This window comes from Gorilla gorilla, chromosome 20 (genome assembly GCF_029281585.2).
Source record: "Gorilla gorilla gorilla isolate KB3781 chromosome 20, NHGRI_mGorGor1-v2.1_pri, whole genome shotgun sequence".
NCBI lineage: Eukaryota > Metazoa > Chordata > Mammalia > Primates > Hominidae > Gorilla > Gorilla gorilla.
The window spans coordinates 70,200,534-70,213,053 of NC_073244.2; positions in this window are offsets into that span (position 1 = coordinate 70,200,534).

A 12,520-nucleotide genomic window follows, 5' to 3' on the forward strand; every position below is an offset into this window, starting at 1 on the left:
TGGGCTGCTCACGAGGTCAGGAGATTGAGACCATCCTGGCTAACATGGTGAAACCCTGTCTCTACCAAGAAAATACAAAAAAATTAGCCGGGCATGGTGGCGGGCGCCTGTAGTCCCAGCTACTAGGGAGGCTGAGGCAGAAGAATGGTGTGAACCCGGGAGGCGGAGCTTGCAGAGAGCCAAGATCACGCAACTGCACTCCAGCCTGGGCGACAGAGCAAGACTCCATCTCAAAACAAACAAACAAACAAACAAACAAACCGTATACTCTTCTGTGCTGTTTGGCTTCCCCCCACATTATGAACTTTAAAAATCTTGCAATAAAATAACAATTATGGCTGACACAGGCTGTAAGAAAGAAGGCAGGTAACAATGATTATTCAGCAAGGTAGGAAGGACTACAATGGCACACAGACTTGCCATTTTGTACTGCATCGGATATGTCAATGTTAATTGTCATCTCAGCAACAGATTTTTTCCTTGAGAGTTGTATTTCTCCTCAAATGGACTCTCACTAGTCATTCAATTCCTCCTTCTGATATTACTCTTATTTCATTGATTCCAAGATAAGATGGTAACATGTACATTTTATGTGCTAATAAAAGGCTGCCTGAGGCCTAGCACAGTGCCTCACACCTGTAATCTCAGCACTTTGGGAGGCCGAGGTGGGTGGACCACCTGAGGTCAGGAGTTCAAGACCAGCCTGGCAAAACCTCGTCTCTACTACAATACAAAAATTAGCTGGGTGTGGTGGCGTGCACCTCTAATCTCAGCTACTTGGGAGGCTGAGGCAGCAGAATCGCTTGAACCTGGCAGGTGGAGGCTACAGTGAGCCAAGATAGCACCACTGTACTCCAGCCTGGGTGACACAATGAGACTCTCTCTAAAAAAAAATAAAAAAATAAAAAAAGGCTGCCAATTAAACCATATCACTGATTAACCTGATTTGTTTTCAGATGTTAAAATACGGCAAGATATGTATCACAGAATAAAGGAAATACAGTAAGTCTTTAGGTTCTGTGTCACGACTAACTTCCAGATATAGGCATTACCTTGTTTTCTTGCACTTTGCTTAATTATCCTATGCAAATATTGCATTTTTTACAAGTCGAAGGTTTGTGACAACCTGTGTCAATTAAGTCTATTGTCACCATTTATCAAACAGCATATGCTCTCTGTGTCTCTGTGTCACATTTTGGTAATTCTCACAATACTTCAAACTATTGCATTATTATTATCTGTTATGGTGATCTGTGATGAGTAATTTTTGTTGTAACTATTGTAATTGTTCTGGAGTGAAAGGAACCACACCTATATAAGACAATGAACTCAGCAGATAAATGTTGTGTGTCCTGATTCCTCCACCAACCTGCCATTGCTCGCTGGTACGCACTCTCTCTCAATCTCTTTCCTCAGGCCTCCCTATTCCCTGAGACAAAACAATATTGAAATTAGGCCAGTTAATAACCCTACAATGGCCACTAAGTGTTCAAGTGAAAGGAAGAGCCAGACCTCTAACTTCAAATCAAAAGCTAGAAATGATTAAGCTTAGTAAGGAAGGCGTGTCAAATCAAAGACAGGCCAAAACTTAGCCCTCTTGTGCCAAACAGCCAAATTGTGATGGCCAAGAGAAAAACTTGAGGGAAATGAAAAGTGTGACTCCAGTGAATATATGAATGACAAGAAACTGAAACAGCCTTGTCGCCAATAGGGAGAAAGCTTTAATGGTCTGGATAGGAGATCAAACTACCCAAAGAGAACTAACATTCTCTTAAGCCAAAGCCTAATCCAGAGCAAGGTCCTGACTCTCTTCATTTCTATGAAGGCTGAGAGAGGCGAGGAAGATGCAGAAGAAAATTCTGGGCCGGCCAGGCACAGTGGCTCATGCCTGTAATCCCAACACTTTGGGAGGCCAAGCGGGATGGATCACCTGAGGTCAGCAGTTCAAGACCAGCCTAGCCAACATGGTGAAACCCCACCTCTACTAAAAATACAAAAATTAGCTGGGCATGGTGGCGTGCGCCTGTAGTCCCAGCTACTCAGGAGTCTGAGGCAGGAGAATTGCTTGAACCTGGGAGGCGAAGGTTGCAGTGAGCTGAGATCGTGCCACTGCACTCCAGCCCGGGCAACAGAGTGAGGCTGTCTCAAAAAAAAAAAAAAAAAAAAAGTCTGGGCCGGGTGTGGTGGCTCATGCCTGTAATACCAGCACTTTGGGAGGCAGAGACGGACAGATCACCTGAGGTCAGGAGTTTGAGAACAGCTTGGTCAACGTGGCGAAACCCCATCTTTACCAAAAATACAAAAAAAATTAGCCAGGCATGGTGGCAAGTGCCTGTAATCCCTGCTACTCGAGGCTGAGGCATGAGAACCGCTTGAACCCAGGTGGCAGAGGTTGGCAGTGAGCCGAGATCATGCCACTGCACACTAGCCTAGGCAAAAGAGTGAGACTCCATCTCAATAAAATAAAATAAAATAAGTCTGAAGCTAACAGAGGTTGGTTCATGAAGTTTAAGTCATCTCCATAACATAAAAGTGCAAGGTGAAGCAGCAAGTGCTAATGCAGAAGCTGCAGCAAGTTCTCCAGATTTAGCTAAGATCACTGATGAAGGTGGCTACAGTAGACAACAGTTTAAATGTAAAGAAAACAGCCTTCTGTTGGAAGAAATGCCAGGTAGTGTTTTCACAGCTAGAAAGAAGTCACTGCCTAGCTTCAAAGCTTTAAAGAACAGGCCGACTCTTATTAAGGGCTAATGCAACTGGTGACTTTAAGTTGAAACCAAAGCTCATTTACCATTCTGAAAACCCTAGGGCCTTAAGATTTAAGTTAAATCTACTCTGAGTGCTGTCTATAAATGTAAACAAAGCCTGGATGACAGTACGTGTTTACAGTATGGTGTACTGAATATTTTAAACCCACTGTTGAGAGACTTCCTCCTGAGAAAAAAAGATTCAAATTATGGCTGCTCACTGACAAGAGCTCTGATGAAGACATAGAAGGAAATTAATGTTGTTCTCGCAACTGCCAACACATGTATTCTGCAGCCCATGGACCAAGGAGTAATAATTTTGCCTTTCCAGTCTTCTTATTTAAGAATGCAGTTTAGCTGGCCCAGGCGCAGTGGCCTGTAATCCCAGCACTTTGGGAGGCTGAGACAGGTGGATCACGAGGTCACGAGATCGAGACCATCCTGGCTAACAGTGAAACCCAGTCTCTACTAAAAATACAAAAAATTAGCCGGGCGTGGTGGCGGGTGCCTGTAGTCCCAGCTACTCGGGAGGCTGAGGCAGGAGAACGGCATGAACCCGGAAGGCAGAGCTTGCAGTGAGCAGAGATCGCACCACTGCACTCCAGCCTGGGCAACAGAGTGAGACTCCGTCTCAAAAAAATAAAAAATAAAAAAGAAGAATGCAGTTTGCGGCTATGCGTGGTGGCTCATGCCTGTATTCCCAGCACTTTGGGAGGTTGGAGCAGGTGGATTACTTGAGCTTAGGAGTTTAAGACTAGCCTGGCCAACATGGTGAAACCCTATCTCTACTAAAAATAAAAAATTAGCCGGCCATAGTGGTACATGCCTGTAGTCCCAGCTACTCAAGAGGCTGAGGCATTAGGATCGCCTGAACCCAGGTGGCAGAGGCTGCAGTGAGCTGAGATCACGCCACTGCACTCTAGCCGAGGCAACAGAGTGAGAATCCTTATCAAAAAAGAAAAAAAAAAAGGTATGTTTTTTGTAAGGCTATAGCTGCCATAGATAGTAATGATTCCTTGGATGGATCCAGGGAAAGTAAATTAAAAACCTTCTGGAAATGATTCACTATGCTAGATGCCATTAAGAACATTCTAGGCCAGGCACAATGGCTCACACCTGTAATACTAGCACTTTGTCAGGATGAGGCAAGAGGATCACTTCGCCACAGGAGTTCAAGACCAGCTTGAGCAATATGGTGAGATGCCATCTCTACAAAACATAAAAAAAATTAGCCAGGCGTGGGGGTGCATGCTGGTAGTTCCAGCTATGTAGGAGGCTAAGGTGAGAGGACAACTTGAGCCTAGAGGTCGAGGCTGCAGCGAGCCATGGTTGCAGCACTGCACTCCAACCTGGGCAACAGAATGAGACCATGTCTCAAAAGAAAAAAAAAAAAAAGACATCTGTTTTTTTTGTTTTTTTGTTTTTTTTTTGAAATGGACCCTCCTTCTGTTGCCCAGGCTGCAGTGCAGTGGCTCGATCTCTGCTCACTGCAACCTCTGCCTCCCAGGTTCAGGCAATTCTCCTGCCTCAGTCTCCTGAGTAGCTGGGATTACAGGTGTGCACCATCACGCCTGGCTAATTTTTTTTTGTATTTTTAGTAGAGATGAGGTTTCAGCATGTTGGTCAGGCTTGTCTCGAAATCCTGACCTCGTGATCTGCCCACCTTGGCCTCCCAAAGTGCTGGGATTACAGGCGTGAGCCACCATGCCTGGCCAAGACATCTGTTCTTGAATAATGAGACTGGAAAGTCAAAATTACTCCTGATCTATGATGGGCTGCAGAATACATGTTGTGTTAACAGGTGTGAGAACAACATTCATCTCCCTGTACATCATCACAGCTCTTGTCAACAAGCAGCCATATTTTGAAAGGAATCTTTATTCTGAGGAAGTCTCAACAGTGGGTTTAAAATATTCAGTACAGGCCAGGCATGGTGGCTCATGCCTGTAATCCCATCACTTTTGGGAGGCCAAGGTGGGCAGATCACTTCAGGTCAGGAGTTCAAGACCAGCCTGACCAACATGGTGAAACCCCATCTCTACTAAAAAAAAATACAAAAAAATTAGTGTGATAGTGGGTACCTGTAATCCCAGCTACTTGCTCAGGAGTTTGAGGCAGGAGAATCGCTTGAACCCAAGAGGCAGAGGCTGCAGGGAGCTGAGATCACACCACTGCACTGCAGCCTGGGTGACAAGAGTGAAACTCCGTCTCAAAAATAAAATAAAATATTGAGTGCACCACGCAGTAAACACATGTGCTGTCATCCAGGATTTTTTTTTCCATTTATAGATGGAAAAACATATTTGTTACTTTCAAACAACATAAACTCTTCAACATGAAGTCTCTGACAATGCGTAAGCAAAGAGAATCAGATCAGTCACTGCCACAGATGCTCACAGAATCCCCATAGGTCTCAGTCCAATGTGTCAACTCTGGTGTCTAGCGAGAGCACAGATACTTGGGAAAACTTTCCCACACTAGACACACTGGCACAAGGTCGCCTGAGCATGTACCTTCTTGTGCTTGGTCAGACAGGAGCTGTCCCTGACGGCTTTGCCACACCGATTACACTCGTAGGGCTTCTCACCAGTATGAGTCCTCTGGTGCCAGATGAGGCCCGCGATGTTCCTGAAAAGTTTGACACTGGTTACAGCCACAGACCTTCTCACCAGTATGAATCCTCTTGTGCCTGATGAGGTACATAATCTCAGTGAAAGATTTTTTCACATTGTTTAACTCATGAGATTTCTTTCCAGAATGATTTTTTTGATGCAAAAGAGCTGACTGTTGTGGTTGGAGAATTTTTCACACTCCATACACATATAGGGTCTCTTTCCAATGTGAATTCTCCCATGTTTAATAAGTTATGTGTGATCAATGAAGGCCTTTCTACACCCAGTACATACATAGGGCTCCCCTCACATGTGAATTCTCAGATGGACAATAAGGTGGGAGACATCAGAAAAGGATTTTTCACATTCATTACATTCGAATAGTTTTTCCACAGTATGACTTCTGAAATGCAAAACAAGGGAAGAGTGGCAGCTGAAGGCCTTCCCATACCAATTCCTTTCACAGGGCTTCTTTCCTATGTGGGTCTTCTCATGCTTGGTAAAGGTGGAGCCAGCATTGAAGGCTTTCCCACTTATTGCATTTATAGGATTTCTCTCCTGTGTGGATTTTTTGATGTACAATCAGGTTGTAGTTCTTAGAGAGGGATTTTCCACAGTCATTACAGGTATAAGGGCTCTCTCCAGTATGAGTCCTCTGGTGACTGATGAAATGAGATTTCGGTCTAACAGACAGTCCACATTCACTGTCATTGTATTCATTTCCAGAGATACTTCCATTGTGTTCATAAGGACATGTGTCCTTATCAAACACCACCTCATGTCCTTCCCCTTTGTGTCGTTCCTTTCTCTGGCAATGTTGTTCACTAAGGTGTGTAGAAAGGCTGAAGGAGTTACCACCTTTGTTACATTTTGAAGGCTCATCTCCTTGTTAGATCTTCATCAAGGTGGCTAGGTTGTCCACCCTGGCTGATGGCTGCTCTACAGTCATCATTTTCCTCAAGAATTTGACCATTAGAGCCTTTCTAACAATTATGTATGTAACTAAAATGTTTAACCTTTGAGTCATGTTCACAGAAACCTGTTGTTTGAGGGCCTCTTTGACATGAAGCTAGGACTGAGCAGATGACCACAATGGTCATGGTGACCACAGCCCTCATAGATGCTCTGGGTCCTTGTGTGTGGATGCTGTTTGCCTCAAATGTACCTCTGGATTTCTATGGAGCATTTCTACCTGGTCCTCACATTCCCAGACCTCTCCTAATGCAGATAAACAGGAATCATCCCTGATGAACCTTTTTATTTTCACCAAATTGGATAGTTCCTTCCCAACACCATCCCAAGTTGATGCTTCCATTTGACTTTTGTTTCCCAGGCTGGAAAGGAAAAGGGGAAAATTTTTGAATCCTTAGAGAAAAAATTGCTAGAGTTAGAATGGTAATGTGTAAACATTAAAATCAGCCAGGCCAGTATCTATTATATCTGACACTGTGCCCATTCTGTGACACAGCAATTCCACTTGCAAGGGTACAATCAAAAGAAATGTGTATGTATGTTCATAGAAACACTCTTTCTAACAGCCCGAGACTAGACACTATCCAAATGTCACCAACTGGGAAATGGAAAACTTGTGGTTTACTTACATGATGAAATACCACACATTAACAAAAGTGAATAAACTAAGAGTACACAAAAATATGGGTACATTTCTCAGGCATATTATTTGAAAGAGGAAGTATATATACTGAAAGTGCACAGTATATTTACTGAAAGTGCACAGTATATTTACTTTGTGAAAACTTTTAGTTTTACATTTATGTATTTTTTAGCATGTATATTTCCAGGGAAAGCTTTTACAAAATCATATGTGCACACACACACACATCCTACCAAAATAAATGAGCCAGATTTTTAAAAAATTAACATAGATTTTTTTTCAGTTATTCACCTGCATGGTAGGAAGAGAATATAAAGATGGATGAAGGATAGTGAATAAATATCACTTTAGATATTATGATTTTTAAAAAGGGACAGGGTCTGGTTATGTTGCCCAGCCTGAACTCAATCTCCTAGGCTCCTCCCACCTCAGCTTCCTGAGTAGCTGAGACCACAGGTGCATGTTACCACTCACAGAAAATTTTTTAAAAATTATTTTTTGTAGAGACAGGTCTCACTATGTTGCCCAGGCTGGTCTCGAACTCCTTGCCTCAAGTGATCCTCTGGCTTGAGCCTTCCAAAGTTCTGCAATTACAGGCGTGAGCCACCATGCCCATCCTCTAGCTGTATTTCTGAAGTCCCTTCACTGAGAAGAACTTGATCTCCAACTGTCCCCAAGATGCTTCTTCAGTGTCTCCTGATGCTTTGCTTTTCTGTCTATCCAAACAGAAATCATCTTCCACTCTCCTCTCCACTCCCATTACCATTCTTCCTTCACCTGTCCCACCCACTCGGCCCCTCTGAATCCAGACATGCATACTAGACTGTCCAGGCCTCCCAACCCACTCGGCCCCTCTGAATCCAGACATGCATACTGGACTGTCTAGGCCTCCCAACCCTTAGAGATCTGCCCATCATTACACCCTGAAGAGACCAAAAGCGGTGGCATGGCCCATGCTTCTTCTCCCTGAGTCTTCCCAATCCCAGTAAACAGCCATCCCATTTTCTCAGTGGAAGAGGCCAGAAACCTGCTCCACTGGGATGGAACATACTCCATTCCCCACTCTCCCTTTTCTCAAAAGTCACACCTAAGCTATCAGCTTTGACTTTCAAATACACACAGTATCCTACCAATTTACACTTCCTCCACCACTGTGGTCCAAGTTATAATCACCTTTTTATTATAAATTGAAGCATAATTTAAACAGAATAAATTCAAAGTGGATGACTCACTGAGTCTTTAGATGTATTTTCATGAGTGTTCATATGTGTATGCACACTCCATGTGTGTATGACAATCCATGATATAAAACATACACATTTTTAGGCCAGGCGTGGTGGCTCACGCCTGTAATCCCAGCACTTTAGGAGGCCGAGGCAGGTGGATCACGAGGTCAGGAGATGGAGACCATCCTGGCTAACACGGTGAAACCCCATCTCTACTAAAAATACAAAATATGAGCCAGGCGTGGTGGCGGGCGCCTGTAGTCCCAGCTACTCGGGAAGCTGAGGCAGGAGAATGGCGTGAACCCGGGAGGCGGAGCTTGCAGTGAGCTGAGATCGCACCACTGCACTCCAGCCTGGGCGACAGAGCAAGACTCCGTCTCAAAAAAAAAAAAAATTCCCATTTTCTGGAGGTAATTGCTGCTCTGACCTCCATTACTACAGACTGCTTTGATTGGCCCTGAACTCCATGTGAGCAGGATTGCACCATCCACATGCTCTTGTCTTGGACTTGTCATTCAACAGTAGTTCTCACGGTTGTTTGCATGGTTAAAACTGAATCCCCCGAAAAAAAAAATTTTTTAAGACAGGGTCTCATTCTGCTACCCTGGCAGGAATGCAGTGGTGTGATCACAGCTCACAGTGGCCTCCAACTCCTGGGCTCAATCAATCCTCTGCCTCAGTCTCCAAAGTAGCTAGGACTACAGGTATGCACCACCATGTGCAGCTACTTATAAAGTTGTTTTTTTTTTTTTTTTTTTTTTTAATAGAGACATGGTCTCACTATGTTGTCCAGGCTGGTCCTCAACTCCCGGCCTCAAGCAATCCTCTCACCTTGGCCTCCCAAAGTCCTGGGATTACTGGCATGAGCCACTATGCCCAGCATGTACCAAACAATTAAAGAAGAATTAATACCAATTCCTCTCAGACTCTTCCAAAACAGGAGGGAACACTTCCTAACTCATCCTATGAGGCTAGCATTACCTTGATACCAAAGCCAGGCAAGCACACTACAAGAAACCTAGAAACCATATCCCTTAAATGTTGAATTCATCAGTGTATTACAAGGATTACACACCACGAGCAAGTAGGACTATTCATAGAATGCAAGGATATTTCAACATGCGAAAATTAGTTAATGTAATACATCACAATAACAGGATAAAGAAAAAAACACGACCATCTCAAATGATGCATTAAAAGCATTGGACAAAATTCCAAACCCGACCCCTGCCTTTCTTTACTTTTTATTTTATTTTACTTTTTTGTTTTTGAGACCAGGTCTTACTCTGTGACCCAGGCTGGAGTGCAGTGGTGCAATCATGGCTCCCTGAAGCCTCGACTGCCCTGGGGTAAGGTGATCCTCCCACCTCAGTCTCCCCATAGCTGGGACTACATGCACAAGGCAAGACTCTCAGTAATTTTTGTATTTCTTGCAGAAATGGGGTTTTTGCCACTTTGCCTAGTCTGGTCTCAAATTCCTGTGCTCAAGCGATACGCCCATTTCGGCCTCCCAAAATGTCCCGATTACAGGTGTGAGCCATTGCGTCTAGCCCCAACACCCTGGCATGATTAAAAAACATACTCAAGTCTGGGCGTGGTGGCTCACGCCTGTAATCTCAGCACTTTGGGAGGCCGAGGTGGGTGTATCACGAGGTCAGGAGATCGAGATCATCCTGGCTAACACAGTGAAACCCCGTCTCCACCAAAAATACAAAAAAATTAGCTGGGCGTGCTGGCAGGCACCTGTAGTCCCAGCTACTCGGGAAGCTGAGGCAGGAGAATGGCGTGAACCCGGGAGGCGGAGATTGCAGTGAGCCGAGATCACGCCACTGCACTCCAGCCTGGGCGACAGAGCAAGACTCCGTCTCAAAAAAAAAAAAAAAAAAGTTTAGGCCAAGCTCAGCTGACGCCTGTAATCCCAGCACTTGAGGAGGCCGAGGGGGGCAGATCACCTGAGGTCTGGAGTTTGAGACCAGCCTGGCCAACATGGTGAAACCCCTTCTCTACTAAAAACACAAAAAATTAGCCAGGCATGTGGCGGGCAACTGTAATCCCAGCTACTTGGGAGGCTGAAGCAGAGGAATCACTTGAACCTGGGAGGCAGAAGGTGCAGTGAACCAAAATCACACCACTGCACTCTAGCCTGGGCGATAAAGCGAGGCTCCGTTTCAAAAAAAAAAAAAAAGAATTTAGGCCGGGCGCGGTGGCTCACGCCTGTAATCCCAGCACTTTGGGAGGCCGAGGTGGGCGGATCACGAGGTCAGGAGATCGAGACCATCCTGGCTAACACAGTGAAACCCCGTCTCTACTAAAAAATACAAAAAATTAGCCGGGCGTGGTGGCGGGCGCCTGTAGTCCCAGCTACTCGGGAGGCTGAGGCAGGAGAATGGCGTGAACCCGGGAGGCGGAGCTTGCAGTGAGCCGAGATTGCGCCACTGCACTCCAGCCTGGGCAACAGAGCGACTCCGTCTCAAAAAAAAAAAAAAAAAAAAAAAAGAATTTAAAGGGGACAGGTCAGGATATTGAGAAACACAATTTTCACATAAACAAAAGGGTCAAGGGCCAGGCGCAGTGGCTCACGTCTGTAATCCCAACACTTTGGGAGGCCGAGGCAGGCAGATCACGAGGTCAGGAGATCGAGACCATCCTGGCTAACACGGTGAAACCCCATCTCTACTCAAAATACAAAAAAATTAGCCAGGTGTGGTGGCGGGCACCTGTAGTCCCAGCTACTCGAGAGGCTGAGGCACGAGAATGGCGTGAACCCGGGAGGCGGAGCTTGCAGTGAGCCGAGATCACGCCACTGCACTCCAGCCTGGGTGACAAAGCAAGACTGTCTCCAAAAAAAAAAAAAGGTGGGGCAGAAGAAAAATGTGGGGAATCTGCATTAGGATAACACAGACAAAATGGGGCAGGGGAACAATCAGATACACATTTGTGTCTGGGATACCGGGGTGACTGCACTTGTAAAGATAAGCTATCAATTTGCATTGCCATGGTGAAGTTTTAACAACAGCTCACCAGGAATTTCTTTGTGGGCAAAATATGGGGAAGGCATGTAGCATTTCCTCTTGTAGCCACCTTATTTAGGAACAGGGGAGGCAGGTTTGCTTGACCCAGTTTCCAGCTTGACTTTTCTCTTTGACTAAATGAGTTTGACGTCCCAAAATTCAATTTCTTTTCACAACCGTGGTAAGACTTGGCTCAAAAATAACACCATAATGGCTGGACGCAGTGGCTCACGACTATAATCCCAGGACTTTGGAAGGCTGAGGTGGGTGGATCACTTGAGGTCAGGAGTTTGAGACCAGCCTAGGGAACATGGTGAAACCCCATCTCTACTAAAAATACAAAATTAGCCAGGTGTGGTGGCATGCGCCTGAAATCCCAGCTACTCGGGAGGCTGAGGCAGGACAATCACTTGAACCTGGGAGGCAGAGGTTGCCATAAGCCAAGATCGTGCCACTGTAGTCCAGCCTGGGCAACAGAGAGACTCCAGCTCAAAAAATAATAAGGCTGGGCATGGTGGCTCACGCCTGTAATCCCAACACTAAGGGAGGCCAAGGTGGGCAGATCACAAGGTCAGGAGTTCAAGACCAGCCTGGCCAACATAGTGAAACCCCATCTGTATTAAAAATACAAAAATTAGCACAGCATGGTGGCGCGTGCCTATAGTCCCAGCTACTTGGGAGGCTGAGGCAGGAGAATCGCTTGAACCTGGGAGGTAGAGGTTGTGGTGAGCCAAGATCATGCCATTATACTCCAGCCTGGGCAACAGGCCGAGACTCTGTCTCAAAAAAAAGATGATAATAATAATGTCATAATATAATTAGGAATTGGGAAATTTTGAAAAGGATGGGTTATCACATGATAACAGGAAATTATTGCTCATTTTCTTAGGTGTGATATAGTATTATGGTTATGCAAAAGAATGTCTTTATTCTTAGAATATATGTGCCAACATATTTATGAGTAAAGTGTCATACTTGTAATAAATTTATATACATGTAGACATACATATACATAAACACATGCACACATAATACATATACGCAAATATACAAATGTACATTATATAAATATATACACAATATACACATACATATATACATACAAAAATACATGTATACACACATATGCCCCGAAATATATACATAAACAAATATGTATATATACACGTATGCACAAATATACATTAATAAATATATAATTGTGTTATATATTGCAGGCACATAAAACAAATATGGCAAAATATTAATTGGTGAATCTTGGAGTGGGTGATGGGCATTCATGATACTCTTTTTTCTCGACTTTTCTGTT